At 37.0% G+C, this 21,118-nt stretch overlaps 1 long non-coding RNA gene across 2 annotated transcripts in view; it reads right to left on the bottom strand.

Moving 5' to 3' along the window:
- LOC110468855 (uncharacterized) overlaps positions 1-21,118 on the bottom strand; it is a 42,424-nt gene that overhangs the window by 20,372 nt on the left and 934 nt on the right. Inside the window, exons 2-3 of one of the 2 annotated variants that reach the window (XR_013339600.2) lie at positions 7,604-7,702; positions 2,877-3,021 (exon numbers count right to left, since the gene is read on the bottom strand). This is a non-coding gene — a long non-coding RNA (uncharacterized LOC110468855). Of the gene's footprint in view, positions 1-2,876; positions 3,022-7,437; positions 7,703-21,118 lie in introns of both variants that reach the window. The other variant, XR_014953821.1, reaches the window with a different exon arrangement.

Below are 21,118 nucleotides of genomic sequence, written 5' to 3' on the forward strand. Positions count from 1 at the left end.
AATCCTTGAAACTATCGTGGACATTTCAAGCTCATTATCAAAGGTATCGCTTTTCTAATCTGCTCCTGCTTGTCCACACTGCTATAGAGACAGAGGCAATGCCTATAGAGAGTTTCAGTGGTATAGACTGAACAAATGTTTCTTGACTTCACAAACAAGATTCTGACTGAAGTGGCAATAGATAGACCCATGGATTTCTCACATAAAATGAATTAATTAACTCTTATCTTTGTGGTTTGCAGAATGTTCTATAAGAGGAAAATCTAATGTGCAAGAAAGCAGTTCAAGCACCCGCAGTAATCAGGCAGTAACGGACCACAGGTTTCAGAAGAGCAGCCCGTACCTGGCCTCAATTGAGTCACTGGACAGTCATGACACTGTGCTTGTCAGAAAAGTAATCAATAGTTCATCAGCACCAGCTTGCAGAGAATTCATTCCTTTGCGTTTAAGATGTAGAAAGATGGAGCAGAAGACTTGGACCATCTTTAAGAGGGCTTATTTTATAGAAATAAAGCTGGCTAAGAAAATGTTGATTTGAGAGATCCTGTAGCACCAGGGATTACTTTCATTCAAACATAAAAGTGCTTAGGAAAAATGAGATGGCCTCTGCCTCACATTTTTTTACCTGAGAAAATTATTCAATGAATTGGCTACCTTTTACTAGACAGATCTACCAAAATTACTATCACTTCTTTCTGTTTACTCATTTATCTTTGGAGTTTTCTTCATTCCAGCTTTGTTTCCACATAGTCAGCATGTTACCCTTCAAAAATCTAGTGACACACTTTGACTGGTCTTCAGAAGCTTATGTTGTAGAAACTCTTCAACAAAGCCATCAGCAAGCTAAAAGATTCCCTGTGAAGATAAATTTTCCACATTTCTCCAAGGAGGCTAAGAAAGAATTAAAGAACCTCAAGTCTTTGAAATTAAGGCATAAATCTTTCCCATTTTATATGCAGTGTTTAACTTGCCATGACCAGATGCTACCATTCTAATTAATTTCATATGAATGAAATCATATTTAAAAGGAAAAAAAAAAGGGAAAAAAAAAAAAGGAAAGGCTAGTCAAAACATTAAATACTTGAGATTGTCCTGGTTTCAGTACTTATGTCTTTCAAAAGGAGTGTGCTGTATCACAGCCATATCATTTTGGAATTAAGTGCTAATGATGATGGGGTTAAGGTAAGCCATGTAAGAAACAGCTGCCATGATTGGCCTGAAAGCAAGTTGAAGCTTTAATCAGTTCCAAAACCAGAGTTTTCTGTCTATTGCTATATAGATAACTAAAACTCAAGTGAAAAGTGGGTGACATTAAAATTAATATGCTAGAAAATATTTCTAAAGTAATTTTCAGAACAAAATTCTCTCCCACAAAGTTATGAAACAGCACTACAAGAATATCAAGTTATTAAAAGTAAATAATATTAAATACATTTTTGAACAGACCATTTTCCTAGTAAGTGTTTTTTTTGTTCAGTTTTATAAAGTATAAGAAAAATATCCCTTGCATTATTATCTCTTTTTCATTAATTCCTTTTCATTGCTTTTTTCTCTGCCCAACACAAATTTTATATAAGGCCAAAATAATACCTGATTTTAATTAGGCTACAAAATTTTCGTGTCCACACAAATGACACAACAAAATTCTTTAAAGTGCAATAAGCATCAGCATTTCTATAGGGAAAATAGAGTATTTTACATTATCAAGTATGGCTGTTTGTTAATATTAATCCCTCTAAATCAGAGCACATTATTAACCTACAGTAGAGCCCACTTACCTCACAATGCTGTAAATAAATTGTGTAACAGTATGCCTTATTAAGCTGCATATTGACAGAAGCTTGTTGATATGGAGCACAGTAATGGGTACATTTACAAAATCATTACAAAGCCATCAAGAACTTTCCAGGTGAAAGATCTTTGCTTCTTTCCTTTAATGTTCTACCAAACATCTGTTTCAGCTGCTGCCTGCAAAAAAGCACGGGTCTCCAGAGTGAAAATCTGTCACCTTATGGACCCAGGAGGAGCCTTTTTTTCATTACTAAGCCATGGCCTCAGACTCCTTCGTGTGAACTCAGGGTGCCCCCTCCTTAATTTCAGTTTTCAGTTAACATATGTTGAAGTGTTCTTCACAGAAGTGCCATTGAGCATTGCTACATTCTTCTACAGAAAACAAACAAAAAACCCCAAACAAAAACAAAAAGAAACAAAAAAAAACAAACTGACACAAAACAAACAGAAAACTCCCCACAAATCTTCACAAAGTGCACCACTGCTAGCAAAACTGTTCCTTCTGAATCTGTTTTCTCACAGCATAACAGCCTGGGGATGAATTGCTTCCTACAATGTTCAATTAGGGTGAAAGCTGTAGCTTAATGGGTTCATGTGAAAGTTAACCATGTATAACATCACAGGCACTCACTGGGAGCTTTATAAGCACTTTAACTGCTTTTTTTCTGGTAAAGTCCTTTCCTCAGCTGCAGTTGGGCTCTGAATAGTCTGAAAATCTCTGGCAAGCTGTTTATTAGGTGTTATCTCTTGTCTAGGTGGAAGAGCACTTAGCAGATCACAAAGTACTTGGTGTCAGCATGTGTGACACAGACATAACAAGCAGGGCTGCATGAACTTTTTTTGGGGAAAACAATAAGAATAGAATTCCATGCTGAGTCTTCAGTGGAAACAAGAATTTATCTACACACATACACACAAAATAGGATTGTGCATTTAACGTCGCCATCTTTTGATCACTGATTTTCTGCATTAAATATTTTGCTTAAACCTCTATTTAGTTAGTAGGAAAAAAAACTATCTCCAGAGAGCAATTACAAGGATATAAAATCAGCTGCTGCTTAGGCTGTCTTTCAGTAAATATTTACCCTTTTTATTGACCATCTATCCAGTGCTGGTAAGCTGGACTACCTAGCCAGCAAAAAGATGACTGATATGAATATACACTGTTCAATTGCATTTTCTGCACACTAGATAGCAGAGTTCAGGGGTGCTGCAGGATTCTTGATGGTCCTAAAAAAGAGAAACAGAAAAAACAGAAGTGATCAAAATCTGATATTGTGATACAAACCCTTGCACTAAACAAAAGAGAACTTCATATCTCTCTGGAAGCTTTCCTAATAATCTCCTCCCTGTTAATCATTCTTCTCAGATAAAATGAGCCAGAGCTTATTTTTTTCACCTGAAGACTTCTTTTATAAAATCATTAGCTGAAGATGAAGTTATTGCTTGAAAGCAGTCAAAGAAGAAAAGACAAAGTAGTCCAGTGCATTATCAGGCTTTCCCTATTAATAAAATCTGCTGTTTAGCAGCTCCCATATTGTCACTTTGCCCTTATTATGAGCAAAAAATGTTATTTCAACATATTTAAACTGCTACATAAAAAACAGATAGAAAAACATTAAGATAGATCTTTGAATGCTAATTTCTAATTTGAGAAAATAGTTTACTGCTTGAGTTTTAATGACTAGAATTTATCCATCCTGCATTGATTGTACAGCAAGGTATAAAGAATATAATTTAGTGCCTTTTTTTTTTTTTTTTAGTTTTTTTTTTTTAGTTTTTTTTAGTTTTAATCTAAGGACATAGTGGCAAAAGGATTTACCCCATGCAGTTAAAGTCAGTCTACTCTCTTTTCAGTGATTATTTAATTGGTATACAACAATGCTTGATTAAATCCAAAGAAAGGTTGATTACAGGTGGTACAAAGGTAGAATACAGCTTTGTCAATGCTCAGTCTAAATGGACTACTTCATTTGGAAATTTATTAGCACTTTTTAAAATTGAGAATGTTTGGTGATTTCTTGCTTTATTTATTACTGGAAAGAGAGAAATGGTCACCTTTCCCTAACTTTTCTCCTTATTGTCATCCAACTTCTCCAGTATATGCTGTCACCATTGACTTCTGTGTTTCCCTGTAGCATCACTCTCAGGAAAATTCCCTATTCAGCAGGCTCTGAAGATTTATTCTTCATTCACTCTTATCTTTCTGCCCTATTAAGCTCATGACAGTCATGTTCAAAATAAGAAAGCATTGCACTGACTACTGGCACAAAAAAGAAGTGTTTTGCAAGAGATGTGGAAAACCAAAGGGGGAATAACTGGGTAAGCAACAGGTAGCAGAGCTTTACAGGGTAGAGTTCCTGTCTTTGGCCGGGGTACTACTGGAGACCTGTCCCTTGGATAAAAGTAACCTGTGGTCAGCTCTAACAGCTAAGCAGAAAGTTTCTGCCATTCACTGGCTTGTAGCATTGTCTCAAACTTTTCTTATGGTTCACAAGATCCTCACCAATCTAGCTTCAGAGGAAAACAGAGGAAAACCATAAAATAATATGCCCCATTCAGGAGCAAGACAGCAGACAGTTCATGAGAAAGAGAAAAATCTAATCTATTACAGTTTTGGTTATCCATATTATCTACTCTAGGACAGTCAGAGATATCCACAAATAAACTTTAATGAAAGCATGAAAGAAAACATGTACTGTAACACATTATCTGTTGTAGGTATTCTGAACAAATTTTAATCTGTTTTTCTTAACTGGACCTATATGTAGGTTAACTGAAACAAGACATTCTTCACACAGGAGTGCAGCAAAATTACAGATAACTGGGACACCATACCTGGTCTTCCCATACAACCAAGATCCCCTGAAGGTGGTGCATCTGAACTGCCCAGATCTAGCAGAAAGCAGTATCAGGGGCAGGAGTCTCAGAAAAATCCTGCAAAGGCTGTTGGTAACACCTGCCAGCTCTCCAACAGGCACTAAGAAATTGGGGGACAACTTCAGTCTTATCCATGAACATACATCTTCATGCCTTTGCTCTGTCCAGCTCACATATTATCTCTCACTTTCCCCCTTATATGTGATGTTCTTTCCTTCTATTCTTATTCTGTTACTGCTGATGTCACGAACTAGACTACAGCAACAGTTCAGTGACTCGAATATTAAGGCTTTACATATGTGGGAGCATTAACACTTGTTATAGTTAAGGTCAAATTCCATAAATGTTGTTTTTAAGACAAATAATGAGGGGAAAACATTCTGACAGCATCAAAAACATCTTGTTTCAGCATGCTGAATATAACACACTGAATTTCAGACTTTAGGAACACTCTTGTCACTTCAATGGATTTACAAGGGTCAGAATGAAAAATGTAGCTGAGGTTAATCTAAAACCCTTAATTGTGACTAACAGCTGTCCCTCTCTGATTTAACAGTAAAATGCAAAGAGCATTTTGCATGCTATTTGAAATAGAGCTCATTTTCATTCAAATGTATATATGAAACTGTCTGGGCAGGTGGATCCATCTCTGTTTAGTGTTGCAGCTTTTGAAGTGCACTACAATGGGAGAAATAATGAAATGGGGAAGTAGTCTAAGAAAGAAAAATTGAACTTTTATTTTAAGGCTGTCAGAACATTATGTGGTTTGTTTTTGAGGCCAAATTAAAATTTTAAATGGTTGATGAGAACGTAATTGTACAAGTAAAACCAACACTATGTAGAGAGGAAGAAACACAGGGGAAAAAACCCTCTAGAAAATTAATTTGAAATATTTCATTTAGACATGAAAGAAAAAGGTTGCTTTCATTTCTCTGTTATATGACTTATTTCCCCAGTCTTATTTTTAAGGGAGCTGACTTCAATCAAATTTTACATGAAAGATGTAATTTCTAATGGAAAAAAAGTCAAAACACTGTAACTCAAAGGATAAATATTTGTACATTAATTGCAATTACAGCTTGTTCCCATTCCTTTCCTACAGACAAATTGAATTTTGTCTGATTCAGAACTGCAGGAAAACATAAATGTTGAAAGAAGGTAATTCCCTCAAAAATAACTGAGAAATCGTGGCCTCCTTTTCCTATTGCTCAGAAGCAGCAACACTCCCAGTTTGTCTGCTGAAAAACAATCTATGACATCTACAACTTTGTCTTTCTTTAAAATAATCAAACTTTTACTCTTTTAGGGAAGGAGAACTGAGGAGCAAAAAATCCACCAGCAACAGGTTATCCCCATAAATCCTTCTTGCCATTAAAACTTGGAGCAGTTATGTGAAGAAGTGGCTTCTCATTCTGCTTCCTCACAGTGCAGAACATCCAGAAGATCCAAGCTACCACTGGGCCTCATTACTTAATTTAAGGGGAATCTCTGCTTTTGTTACATTCCTACAGTAATCCCCATATTGTTTTCAGTATCAAGCTCTTGTTTTCAAAAATCCAGATAACAGCTGGCAGCACAATATTCAATGTTTCTTCTTTATTGTCAGCAATGCTTATGCATCTGGATTTTATCCCTAAGTCAATGCAAAAAAATGATTTTGGAGTATTATATTTCAAATTTTGAAGAAGTATTTTTCCTGAAGCAGTGTTTCATTTCTTTATAGGCCCTGTACACCACTGTTCTGGCTTGAAGAGTTCCTCTGGGTTGCTACAAAACTGGCTGGTGAAAAGATTGCCCATTTTTCTCATCTTTCTGGAAGAAACACCACCTTATACTCTCAGCCACATTTTAACTCTGTGGTTTGGGTATCCACTTAGCTTTTCAGTCTCTGCACATCCTGCTGTTTCTGCTGCTAAGATTTACAGTGCTTTTCAAGTGGGATTTGGCTTATAATTACTGGATTAGATGCCCAAGTACAACAAAGATGTTGCCAGCACATCTCCTGGGAGTAGCATAGAGATTGCTGCAGGTCATCCTGTCCCATCCTGTCCCTCCACATAATCCCAGCATATCTCAGATCATCTCAGATCCTGCTAAATCAATGCAGAAAATATTTTTTACTGTAGTTCTCCCTCTTGACACTGCCGGTGCAGGAGCACTCTGGAATACCTACACCACCAGGTTTTTGCTGTTTGATGAGAGACCCTCACTGTAGAATAAGGCAGCTTGAAAACTCTGTCCCACAGCATGAAGCAGACATTAGGATTTTTCATGCAGCACAGGCAATAACTTGGAATGGTAGGACAAGGTTTTGTTGCCTTTTAGTGTGAGTCACTCTTCAATATACCATCACTTTACTTTCCCTCTGTATTTTTATCCATTATGAATGTTACCATCAAATTTAATTTTTATTTCCTAGCTGTCATCCCTAGAAAAAACTGTGTTGTAAGCAAATATAGGATTTATTTGAGGTCTCCAAAAATATTCCTATCTGTAGAACATTAATCTCTTTATGACTGCAATTAAAAACATGTCCAACACCATGTACATTTCTGCATACAAAATATTCCTAAATGGTGCTATGAGGACAATGGGCTTCCCACAACCTCATTTTTTTCTGTGATTTATTGAACTACTGATATAGTTTATTCAATTTGAGATTGAGAGTAGTACATAGAGTACTTGTGACAGCTGGTTTATTCTTAGTGAAATTATGGATTCACAGTTTAATTACTCTAGTGTTTGTCATTCACAATTTACAATTACCTGTCAGTGTCTGTTGTAAAACTTGGCTTTCAGGTGTTTATCTTTGCCACATTTTAGTATTCAAGATGGATGCCTTCTTTTAGAGTAAAAGTCTTTGAATACTTTCAACAGGGATCACTTATGTCTCTCTAAGGAGAATGATAAAAAAATAAATTCAACACTTTACATTCAGTAATGCTCTAGTCTCTTCTTCAGCCTCCCTATGAATTGACTTCTTTGCTCTCTTTGGATGACTTTCAACCACTTCTTCCACATCCAGTGTCCTCTGTGTGTATATGAAGGGAAAGAGTGGAAACAATTGTAAGTGTAAAGGTTAAACTTTAAGTGTCACGAAAAGGTGCTTTCACAAGAAAAAAAAAACCTCAAAAAAACCCCCACCAAAACAAACAAACACAAACAAACAAACAAACAAACAAACAAAAACACAGGCCATTTAGAAGAAATCTTATCTATTTTTTAAATCTGAAGTGTAAAGGTTTTAACTCTACATAAACTCTACCAGACCCAAGAGATACATACATTTTATTAACCTTCTATTTTATAGTGCAAATACTGCTCTCTGGTTCTCTTCATCACTTAAAGCTATGTCATTTTTAAAGTTAACAATCCTCTCTTTGGGAATTATGACATGTCAGGAATATCACTCATTTCTGATCTATCTTTATACAGATTTCTTTCCTATCACAACTGACAGCATCACATACTTTTTAAATCTTCATGGCTGTCTTTGAAATGGCTCTTCCAACAGTTTTATTCCAACACTTAGGAAGTATAAATTTACTAAAAAGTCTTAAATTCTTGTGTTAATATTTACCTGTATGAATTCTCAAAGCCAAAAACTCCACACTGTTTTGATACAGTACAGAAGAGAGCGGCAATGTAAAATTAGTTACTCCAATAAAATTTTAAATAGTACTTTGAAGAATAAATATTTTTCTTGTTTCAAGTGTTTGATTACTTTAATACATGAAGGTCTCAATTGTATATGGATTTCATTCTGATTGAAATTACTCAAAGTTTTTGATTGTGAATATATGTGCATGTGTATAAAACTGAATAAAAAATGGTAGGCAAAGAGAGGTGAAGTGTTCTGCCTTGGCCATATAACTTATTCATAGTGTGTTCTTGTACACTAGCCATTCCTAACCATTTAAAAAGCATTTACTTTGGTCTTAGAGTCCTTTTGAACTCTGTACCTTCACTACAAATTTAATTCAAGCTAACAAATTTGAGCTAAGGTTTCCTGAACAACTGACATCAAATGTTGCTGCAGAGTGAACTAAAGAAAAGAAAATGCACTGAAAGCCTTGGAAAAGATTAAGGCACAGACTTTTCCCATTGACATATATTTTAGCTTCTCTCAGCAACTTGAACAGCTTTTAAGGTGGATAGCAAATTCATACTCAGATTAAACTGAAGACAAATTCATGACTCTGTACTTCAAGATAGCCATAAAAGTTATTTAAGCACTTTAGAGAAACTCAGGTTACATTTTAAGTAGCACTAAAAACATTTTTTGTACCAAAACCCTTTGCCTTTGTGGTTTTTGTATGCATGTTCTGTAGACCATGAAGGAGCCAGCACCCTAATACAAAGACACTACAAGTCCTTTCCTTTCTAAATTATTTAAATTATCTGACTGGTACAAATCTTCCCAGTGCTCTTTCATCCACATTTCTTGTGGCATGCATGGATTTGTTTGCAGGTCTGCCAAGCTATCCATAGAGGAACATACCTTCCCATCCTTTATTTGCATTATTGCATACAGACAGGTCCCAGCTGCCAGTATCACCAATTGGCTGCCGACTCACATCAGCTAAGCACTGAGGCACTAATTCTCATTTGTTGTCAAAAAAGATGAGTGAACTTGATTTTAGACATGGAGGATGTTTTCAATGACAGAAAATTGCAGTCCTTTTGCTGCTTGCTGTTCTGGAAGAAGCTGTGCTGCAGTATCCCCCAAGTGGCCATAACCCCAGGGCACACACATTAGAGGCAAGAGGGAAAGCAGCATGACTTGCAACTCCTACACAAGCTGTTTCCTACACTAATGCTCTTCTAGAGATATGAACTAATTCTCCTTTCCCAGCCTCAAGGAAAAAGCTAACACTGCCCTGAGCCTCACTTTTCTTTTTTCCTCAATGGTGAAAATTAATAAATATTTTAAGCATATGTTGGATTTCTCACTGAGATTGTTTTCTCTGATAATACTAAATGGTTTCACTTACCTGTAATTTTTGCCCTGATTTTATTAGGAATTGAGTTTGAATCTCTTATGAAAATAAGAATCTAGAGTAAGAAGGTATAAGAACAGGAAGGTAGAGGGGAGAAGATATTTGATCACAAGTAAAAGTGAAGTGAAAGTCTTCTGACTCTCATTTTCCAGGGAATTAGTTCAAGGGCCAATATCCATGGCAGGCTTATTTTAAAGCCAGTTGGGCTGGAGTATGCTCACAGACAGATCACTAAACTAAGAGACAAAATTTGAATTATAGGAAAGTTTAACATGAAATTTTCTCAGTCCAACTCTTGCTTCTATCCTGTACAGAAAGGGAAGGTTTTCATTGGAAAGCTAGTTGGTGAGAGATTAACAGCTGGTTCTTGTTAGACTGAAATGCCATCTGATGCTGGCTAAACCATTTTCCTTGACCATGCTGAACACTACAACATGCCCATAAATTCACTCATGCATAATAAAAATTTACTGCCTCAGTGACCTTAAGAGATTAACAACCCTAACAGCAACACGCTTCCCCAAAACACCGTGAAAGAATTCAAAACTATAGCCACTTTTGAAAACAGAAAAATAGGTAGTTTTGACATTTCTGTATTTTAGAATAAGGTAATAAAATATAATTCCCTAAAACACAGGAAGTTTCAATGACCATAAACTAAAACACAAGAAGTTCCAACTCAACAAAAGGGAGAACTTCTTTACATTTAGGGTAGCAGAACACTGGAACTGGCTGCCCAGGGAGGTTGTAGAGTCTTCTCCCTCTTTGGAGACATTCAAAACCTACTTGGAGATGTGGTGATGCATGTCACCTGCTCGAGGTGAGCCTGCCTTGGCAGCGAGGTTGAAGTCAATGGTCTCCAGAGCTCCCTTCCAACCCTAACTAATCTGGAATTAATTGCAACAAAAGTCTGTAAGATAATATTTCAACCCAGACCAGACTCAATTTTGTAGAACATCAATTGTAAGTCAGACTGGAAGACAAAGGTCAAAAGAGAGAGAATGGTCTTCACCATGAGTATTTGAGAATGAGGTGAGAAAATGTCATAAGGATAATCAAGAAGATATTGTGAAAAGACTTATCACTGGGGCTTGGATGAAATGTCCCAGCAACAATAGCAAACACTTGAAGAAAGCTGCAGTAATTTCCCTGAATGTGACCTAGGTAAGGTACTAAAAAGAAGATGCTAACCAGGAAAGACATTAAAAGTTCAGCATTTGAAAAATAAAAAGGGCAGAACTTATTCTTTCTGCAGGCAGGACTCTGAGAGCTCTCCATCTGCCAAGAGTCCCTCAGAGCTCCAGCAGTCACCACCTAACATGATGCATGGAAAAGTTCAAACAGAATAGCCAGATCTGGAGGAGGATAAGCTGTATGATGAAATGAGGAATAAAGGAGGAAAGTGGTCAAGTTATTACAAATATTAACAAATTTCTTTTAAAACATTTTCACTGCAAGGTTTTCAAGAAGGGTGAGTTTTAAAAGGGAGTAGCAGGAAAAATAAAACTGATGTGAAATATGTCTCATTTTCAGGTTTTGTTGTGAAGAGGCAGCACACGGTTCTTTTGTCCTTAATATTACAGGTGTGAAAAGGAAAAAATCTTTTCCATTCCCATACAGCTATGCAGACTTTTTTCAAGGGCTGTGGGAAATTCATCAGTGTAGGAAATGAATTAAACTAAGAGTAGGCCAGGACAAATGCATAATCATAATCAGGTGCTTAAAGGATCTGGATTGTCAGGGCAGTGACTTCAACACACTTCATGAAAGCAGAAAGAGTGACACAGGAGAGAGGATGTCTTTCCCTGGGGTCACAGACAAGTAGCTGGAAGGATAATAGGGAGGAATTAAGGAAGACCAAAGTCAGAGAAGGACAGAAAGGAATTAGACTGAATCAGGAAAAGAAGCAAAAGGACCAGAAATGTGAGATGCTTCTAGAAGGGAAAAAAAATACACATTGGGTCAAAGAACAGAAAAAGTGTTAGAGCCAATGAGTCCTATAGGTAGTGCAGAGTAGCACTATCTCAAGAGAAATGGGTAAACAGCTCTAGGTGTCCATGAGGACACTGTCAGAAAGGAACCAGAGTCAGCACAAGATTGGTAGCAGGATCCTGTGGGTGAGGTGTTAAGTGGAAGAAGGCACAGGCACATTTAGAAAGCAAAAATCCTTTGCATCAGTTCATTTCTTTCAGAATGCTGGAAAAATAACATGCTGAATGGAATGATTTAACCCCCTATAAATGATGGTGGCACTGTGCATAATCAACAACTGCATCTACCATGCTAAGTAATAATTCTGTGAATCAGTCAACAAAGAATTCCTAAATTCACATAACACACTGACTGCACCCAAGGAACTATTGCAGTGTACCACATCAATATCTAATGTGTCCCTAAGCAGACATTGTCAAGATTCACCCAGAGGGCCTCAGCAGAGCTGTAACAGCATCCTGCATACAAAATCTGTGGACTAAACACTAGTTTAATAGGCTGCAATATGAGAGAATGTAGCAGGTACTGCCTATAATGCCAGTCATCCATGGGTAATGGGAGAAACTTCCAGATTCAAACAGAACAAATTCAAACAAATGGCAGCAACACAATCGTTCTACCAGTGCTTTTCAAACACCATATTAGGCACAAATTCACTAATATAGCCTAAATTAGTTTACTTGCTGTGTTACAATTTTAAACTGCAGTGCAGCAAGAAAAAAAAAAAAAAAAGAAAAACCCCAGCTTTCCAGCATCATGGAGAACTTGAAAGGAACCCTCAAGAAGGAAAATTACTAATTAATGTAGCCCCATCCTTCTGTTTTAATTTTGTGGAATGCATGATGGGACGAGATTATGCTGCATCATTTCCCCCAATAAAGATTCTTTTGCAATAAAAATATGTTCACTTTCACTCAGACACATTTCAACTCGCAATAATGGCTTGCAAACCCCTCCTAAGCTTTCCCCAGAAAGAGAGTCCTGGAAGTGGTAAAAATGCAAAAGAGCTGAAAATAAAATCTGTCTTTCACTTTTCACTATTAATAGCTTGGCTGCCTCGGACATAATTTAAAAAAATTATGTTGTTCTTCTTGTTCCTCTGATTATATATATAGCCTCTTATTCCTGCAAACAGAAACTGTACCACCTCACACTGCAGGAAGGACATGAACAACATCCAGAAACTTCAGAGAATAGTTAAAAAAAAAAAAAAGGAAAAAAGCCATTTTCCCAACAATACTTGATCTAGATGAAATAGATGAAATATACAGTAGGAGTTTTAGTGCAAGCTAAACCAGCACCCTCCCAAGTAATTTCAGTGTTACTGTGGTATTATAGAAAGGGTCACAGAACAATGAAGCTGCAGGATGGTGGTTCAAAATGGTTGGAGTAATATAAACTAGACTCTGTGTCCCTCTCCAGCCAACCTTAGTAAACCATTTTCAGATCACAGGATATACTGAGCTGGAAGAGAACCATAGGCTCATCAAGTCCAGTTCTTAAGAGACTGACACATCTGGGGATTGAACCCACAACCCTGGCATTTTCAGTATCATTCCCTATTTCTTCATGGGGAGCTGTCATTCCAAAAGTTCTTTCAGACATTTGAAGATGCACTTTGGAACATCGGAAAGGGGGCCTACTGAGTTTAGAAATTTGAGTCAGATTTTCTTCAAAATATATCAAATCCATGTATATTGAAATCTCATTCTCAAACCAGGAAAGTTGTGGTCTCTCTTTTATTTTCTTCTGAGCTCTTAGAAGTCAAGCTTTCAACTTACTTTCTACAATGAGAAACATCTTTTGAAAAAAAAAAAAATATACTACTCAGATTCCCACAAAATCACCATTCCCGTTTTCAACACACAAGTGTCATGGAATACCTGATAAAGCAAGAAATAGCAATCACCTAAATGGCAAAGACCAGATTTCTTTGCTCTTTAGGTGCTACAGAGATTTAGACAGGTTTTATCTTATTTGTTTATCCTGGCCATCAAAAACTGTCTGCAAGCCTATCTCTGTACACAACATTTATGTTTTGATTCATTTTTCCATGACTTAACAAATAAATGTAGTGCAGGTTTGGGGTTTTTGTTTTTCGGGTGGTTTTTTTTTCTTTGTTCACTTCATTCTCTATTTCTAATGAAAGGGTAAAGAAGGAAAAAAGTGTGATTGTTTCCACTCTTGAATTCATTTTCACAGACTTTATGCTTTGGGACTGCACAGGCAAGAAATACAGAAGTACTAGAAAGACCTCCGATAAATGTAGCGCAGTGGCATTTGTTTTGTTTCTCTTCAACCAGCCTCTTCCCCCAGATCTCTGATGTTCCTTAAGACTTTTAATTGAGTAAGTGGTCTGGCAATAAATAAAATCTTTTTCCCAAGTCTGTTCAGCCAAAAAAAAATAATAACAAGCAAGTATAAAGGAATATCCATCTGGTAGGTTCCTACCACAGGTAAACACAACCCTAGACACCAAATGATTTGCAAATGCTTAATATTTTCAAAAGTGCACGAGTAACTTGGGAGTTTGAGTTCCATATTTAAGAGACAGTTAGGAATCTTGTTTCCACTGATTTCTGGTGAATCTCTAGATACCTCTTTCTGAATTAGTGGTATCCAAAGCACAAATACTAGTTTGGCCAAGCTTCATTCTGCCCTGTCTGGCTCTGCATCTAATCACACCTTCTATATCCCTGCTAGGGTACCTTTCTTCATACAAACAAAGACTTACTATAATCCTTCCAGAAAATCCCTGTAAGTAATTATGGTCATATCAGTGCCTATGTGAGTTTCTGTGAAAGATTTGCAAACCATCTTGCACTGGCCCTTCCTCCATGATTTGGATATATATTTTAAAGAATAGCACACTTTTAAACTGACTTTCAAATAAAAATATTGATACCTGAGGTTTTTGAAGGTCATATTAATACAGCTCTCTGAGGGATGCTTGATAACAGAAACAGCTGTAACATCTGAGAAGAACCTCATCTGAATGGGAAGCTGGGACTTAAAAAGACTTCATAACCAAATGAAGCAGCTTTACACTGTGACATAAAAGAGAATGACACAACAGCAGTCTCCTCTCAGGCTGAACTTTCCCCTCAGACTGCAAGGACTTGTCAGAAGAAGTGACAACAAGCCTCAGTTCTCAGCAGGCTGTCCTCCCTCAGCAGTGTACAGAGCTATCACACCTCCATAGGGATGCCAGAAGCCAGGAGAAGGTTATCTGCTCAAATTTAACTACTGATCTTTCATCAGAAGCAATGCTTAACCTTTTTTTTTCTGAAAAATGTCTTAAAAGTAACACTTCATGTCTATCAGCACACAAAAACATGCCAGACCATCTAGAGGCAAAACAATGAATATATAACTATGATTTCTTTGACACAGTGAGGTTTACTCCTTTTGAACTCAAGGTCTCAGTTCAGGCCTTACCAGGGATGCCAGCCTTAGAGCTGTGTGAGGTTCCTGTGCAGCCAACCCACAGAGCTGTCACTGCTTTAATGCCTCTAACGCTTTCCAGACCCCCAACAGATGAAGATCCTCAGCTATTTTAGCACAGCTGCCTGAAACACATTCTGAAATACATCCTGAAAACAGAAATAGGATGAGCAGAGACTAAGATAAAATAAATTATTTCACATCCACTGAAATCTGAGTAAATTTCAGACTTTGAGCTCTGCATAAGGTCCTTGATAACTCCAACAGTTCCAGCACAGAAAACTTCACTGTTACTAGCTGGCATTGCAGACATAACTTATTTTGCTCAATGCCACAGCACACCTATGAACCTTGCCAAAAAATGTTTCTAACATTTGGTTCTAATGCACTATGGAACAACAAAAGGATATTTAAATCCCTATAAAAAAACAAGTTATTTTAATTACCTTTTTTTAAGCAGAAGAGGATTTGTGCTACAGTTTTGAACCCCACCTTTAACAAAACAGATAAAGTATGCCTGGTTTTTGCCTGAGATTGCTACTGTTACCAAAATATGGGCATAGCAGAATAATGGCACCTAGAGCAGCTCCCAGTAGATATTTGTGCTCAGCAACAGCTGTGTGTGTGAACATGTAATGAAATGCCTAGCAAAGGAAGCCAATGGTACAATGAGTGACAATAAAAATAATACACAACATCGAGAGGATCACGCTCCACTGAATTATGTCAGAGGATTGGTGCTGAAGCCATTTATGGGGCACCAGTGGAGCTGCCTCATTTATGGGCCTGCATCTCAATTGCTTTGTGGTCCACAGTGCTGCTATTGCCAGCACAAGACAAGCATGGCATAAAGCTTGCATGGCATTTTGTCAGTTATACAAGATGATTTAAACTCTGACCCAAGAAGCCTGCCACCACTTCACCCTTCTGACATGACTGTGCCAAGTTAATCATTTATCCTGTCTCTGTTGGTTAACAGCAGAAAGAACAACAGCTTTGCTCTTGAATGCTCTCTGCCCACTTGGCATCAAGAGCTCACATAAGCACAGAAATGTCAAATGATTATCCAGAGAAATTATTGCAAGGAGGGTGGAGAACAAAATGTTGCTATTGTTTCTCATCTCCATTGACAATAGAGAAGAACTGAACAAAGTACTCAAAGAAGGAGGACAGCAAGGCAGCCACTTTGAAAAAAGGCAGAAAGCTCCAGATGGTTGTCATTTTCACAGAGCTGCCTCAGCTGTTTTGTGACACATAGCCAGTGCCACTGCCAAGCTGTCAGAAACACAGTGTGAAATGGTCAACCAGAATCACAAATGGGGTCCTTGAATGTACACAGTGGAGTGTCAAATATGAACTTAACACTTCCTCTCTTGAGACTGCAGTCTAGTATGTCAGAGTACATACATCAAAGGAATTCCAAAAGGACTGGAAAGGGCAAAATATTATTTAACCCACAGGATAATCTACAGTGGAAAACTGACCTATATTATTCATAGACTATCATTAGCAATTGTTCTTCTCTTATTTACATACACTTGCCTCTGTGTACTCTGAGCCTTACAGATTTGATGGTAATAAGACTCATCTATAGCTTTTATATAGATTTTTTTTGCAAATACTTAATAGCAATTTTCACACTGATTTAAGAGGTGCAAGGGAAAGGAACAGAGGCTATACCCAAGAGGTATTGGCTGAGGGTTTCTGCAAAGAAAATACCTACAAAATGTTTAGTCAATGTCTCATTCCATAAGGCAAAGATGTGATTTGCATCATAAAAGGAGTAGTTCATCATGGCCATATTGGACATGCTCCTGCTCTGAATCAGCCACAGCAGGAGTTTTGTCAGGAATAATTACCCACAGGACTAGCCACAGAAATCAGGCTCATTTCACGGAAGTCCCCAAAGGATAATCACCTCACTGTGAATTTTGTTGACTACTCATGCAGAATGAATCTAAACAAGCATTTCAGTGAGAAAAGGTTCAAAGCTGTGAAATTAACTTGTCTTTCAGTTAAATGGTTCTTCTCATATTCAACAAAGGATGAAAAGAAACAATGAAAAATGTGAAACCCTGCCATATACCTATGGGACTTTTAGAAGGAATTTCGGGTCTCTATAGAATGGCAATTCATGCAGACAGAGAATAAATATTTTCTTACTTAAACAAGATTAAAATTTCTGAATAGCTATTAGAAACTCAAGTAGTGAACCAACATGACTGTAAAAAGTCCTTAGAAAGACAGAGGGAAGCCAGAAGAGAGCACATCAAGCTTCAAACTGTGCTAAGGAACAGCCAAGGCTGACGCTTCTCCACCTGGCTGATGAGTGCCTTCCCAGCAGGAGTTTGCACTGGGGCTGCCTGCACAGCAGTGTCTTTATCTCAGCCCCTCACTTTGTGTGTTAGTCAAGAAAAAACCGCAATGTGCGCTTATAGTTTGGGTATGATTCTGTTTGCAAACAAGTTAAACTCGCCCAGATGTGAACAGTCCATAGAACTCCATGTTCCAATAACAATGAATATCATGTCTACTACTCTTTTTTTTGCTCTCATAGCAGTCTGGCTGCTACCCAATTAAGCACTCACAAGAGTGCTGAGCTTAAGTCTAAGGGCAATATACAAGGGGGATATTTGCATACTTACAGAAAATATGTGATTAATTCCTTGGGGATAATGATGACCAATGATTCTTTTTTGTCTGAAAACTTGAAAGCATGAAGCTTTTTATCAGTCTGACTAAACCATCTAGCTTAGAAGGAATACAAAATATAAGGAAAGAAAATACAAAGTCTTTCTGAAGAGTCACACACAACATCTACTTTTTCTTAAATCATCTACCTGAATTCATAAAGTCATCTTTATGACTTTTTGCTAAGCAACAAAACCAGAGAACTCTTTAGCCACATTCAGTTCTGTTGTCAGCTCTGGTACTATAGCAGTGCTTACTCAATGCATACAGAAATGGTAAGAATAGTAGCTGACATCTGTCAGACTGTATTGCCTTCGTCACATAAGCCCAAACTGCTAAAATTCAGGAAATTAAAAGTGTTCAGCAAATATTTTCTACAGAATAGTTACTGTAGAATCAGGATTCAGAGTTACATGTCACTATAAAATGGGCTATCTGCCCCATGTACTAGAAGAAAAACTGGAAGATATACATCAGAGGATAAAGTTGCATCCTCAGGAGATTGCACTGATGACCTGACAGGGTATCTGTTTCCACCAGCAGTCTCATTCACTCATTATATTGATTCATGTGTCTCTTCTGAACCTTGTGCTGAACCTAGCACCTGTAATTTACCTCAAGTTTAATCCCCGGACTTCTAAAAATCAAATCCTTAAAAAAAAAAAAAAAAACAAAAACCTATTTACAAAAGGCAGCTCCTGGATTTCTAATCTAGGGTTTTAAAAGATTTCCTAAGCTTATGCAGAGCTAGGGCTGTGCTGTACTGACTCTTCACTACTTTTATTAGGAGAAGAATTTATATTTTCCCCTGTCTTGCTTTCTGTAGCACCAGTATGCCTGCATGTATGCAGGCACACATCTGTGCATGTACAACTGGCAAAATATTTTCAGCTTAGAAGCTGAAATTTTAATTGCAAATGTTTATATGGCATTGCCCATCACAGCTTTGTACATAGAGTTCAAAGAAAAAATTTTGCTATAGGAAATGAAATTATTTGAAAAATTAAGGTAAGGGGAAAGAAATAAATGTGAATTATTAAGTGACCTGTTTTGTGGAGGACATACTGTCTATTACTCTGCTAAGTAGCATTAATAAATAATTACAACCAATAAAGATCAGCTAAATGAGAACAATACCTTCGTTTTTTCTTAGCTGCTGAATGAAATGCAGTGAATTAAATCTATGGATTAAGTGAAACACTAGCAAAGAAAAGCTTTACAAGAGCTGAAATGTGAATGCATATGTAACGTTTCAAAATTTCATATATTCTTCCACATATATGGCCTTTGCCAATTCAAAAGCATTTCTACAGTAGTTGATAGGATCCCTGGTTCATTTCTTTCAAAAATAAATAATTTTTTTTGCCTTGTTGCTGATGATCTAACAGGGACCCTGTCCCCGTTACACAATAGAATTATTCCCACTCCAGTGGAAACTACAGATGGAGCTAGAGCACTCAACCAGAGAATGGTATCTTAGTAATAGATCTAGTCATTGTAAACTTGGCAGCTTTATTTGGGGTTTTGGTGGGGTTTTTTGTTAGGACAGTCACAAGATCTGGCTCAGTAACTCATAACTTCCATGTTCCAACATGGAAGAGGTCCAGGATATAGAGAAACATATAATCTCCTCTTCAAGCAGCTGTAAACAGAGCTCACCAGACAAGTACAAATGGCTTACACTTGCATTCTTCATGAAGATTAGTAGATTCGAAAGCCAGGCAGGAGCAACCTTATCACTGTACTCTGGTCTTCTACCTGATACTTGGACTTTCCCTGAATTTCTCCTTGTGTCAAATTTGATTGCTGTGATTTGATCCTTTTTTTTTTTAAACTTCCAGTGGCAGAACACGGCAAAATTGTATATGAGTTGTTACAACAGTTAATCAACTTCTCAGCTAAACATATTTTCTGAATTTTTCTTGTTTCCACTTCCATGTGCTGGATTTTACCATATAGTAGGGTCACCACTCTACCTTTGGTATTGTTATCTGTCTTTTATACCAGTATAATCACAAAATAAATGTTGTCATACATTCTGCTCAAAAATCAGAAATACATTACATTTTAAAAACATCTACAATGTCTTATTGTTTATACAGAGGTATATTCTTTGAGAATTTGTTTGAATTTTCACAGAAAAATAGTAAGAGCAGAAATCTATAAAAACAATTATTGACTCCTTCCTCAGGGCCTGTTTGTACTTCATACTCATAGGAGTTCACAAAACAAGTCCACAAGAACAACCAACTTTTTGCTTGTCATTTAAGAGTTAATCACAGACACAGACATTTTTCTCCATCAATGGGGAGAAGATGTGGTGCTTAAGGCATAAAAATTTTTAATATTACTCTTACTCATTTCAGTATTTCTTTGATGAAATAACAACCTGCAAGTTAGTACATTAAAATGGTAGAACTTCTAATAGTTTTAGAACGTGAGACAAAATTAATCAGCTTTTACATACTTGCTGTGCCTCACACAGCTCAAGAAGCAGTTACTCTGGTGCCCAGGCATATCATGGCATCACTTCACATGTTTTCAGCAGATAGAGTTGGTCTGCTAAGTTGCCATGGAAGCACCATGTCTGGAAAAGTATAAATTTTGTTCAGGATTTGCTTCATTTTCCCTGGCAGTTATGGAACCTCATGGCTGGAATTAAGTACCTTCTCACCAGTAGGGAGTTCACTCACACCATGAATTTCATTTCATCAGAGCATTGGTTCAGGACTCACAGACAAATACTTTGTCTTTAGTGCTTTGTGACTTAATTATTATACACTTAATAAAGTGGAAATATTTTCTTTCTAGTAATATAGCTTCATACATCTATGTTACAAATGTCCTTTGAAATTTGGAGGGAACGCTATGTAATCATTGATTTGAGAAGGCACACACAAATAGTTGGATAGGAGGTATTTTGTCCCTTAAAAAGCAATCAGTAAACTGAATAGCCCACTGCTCTAACCATGGACTTTTTCACATCATATTCATAACTAGAAGAATAGATGCTCTCACAAATGCAGGATGATGATGGAAGGAGCAAGCAATAGTAGCAGCTGAGCTGTGAAAGAGAATTTTATTAAAAGAAACTTGACTGTCTGACTCTGCAATATTACAAACATGATTACTCTGAGGAAATTACTTTTTGTAATCATATTTTCTCATTGCAAGATTATTATACCATGAAAAACTCCTTTTCAAGGATCTGAGCATAGTCAGTTTGGGGCATTTTTTGCTTTGACTATTCAGGGTAGAAATACTATTAAAAGAACTAGAACCTACAATAATCCATCTTCCCCTATACTGACCTCAGCAAC

Source organism: Lonchura striata, chromosome 3 (genome assembly GCF_050655825.1).
Source record: "Lonchura striata isolate lonStrDom1 chromosome 3, ASM5065582v1, whole genome shotgun sequence".
NCBI lineage: Eukaryota > Metazoa > Chordata > Aves > Passeriformes > Estrildidae > Lonchura > Lonchura striata.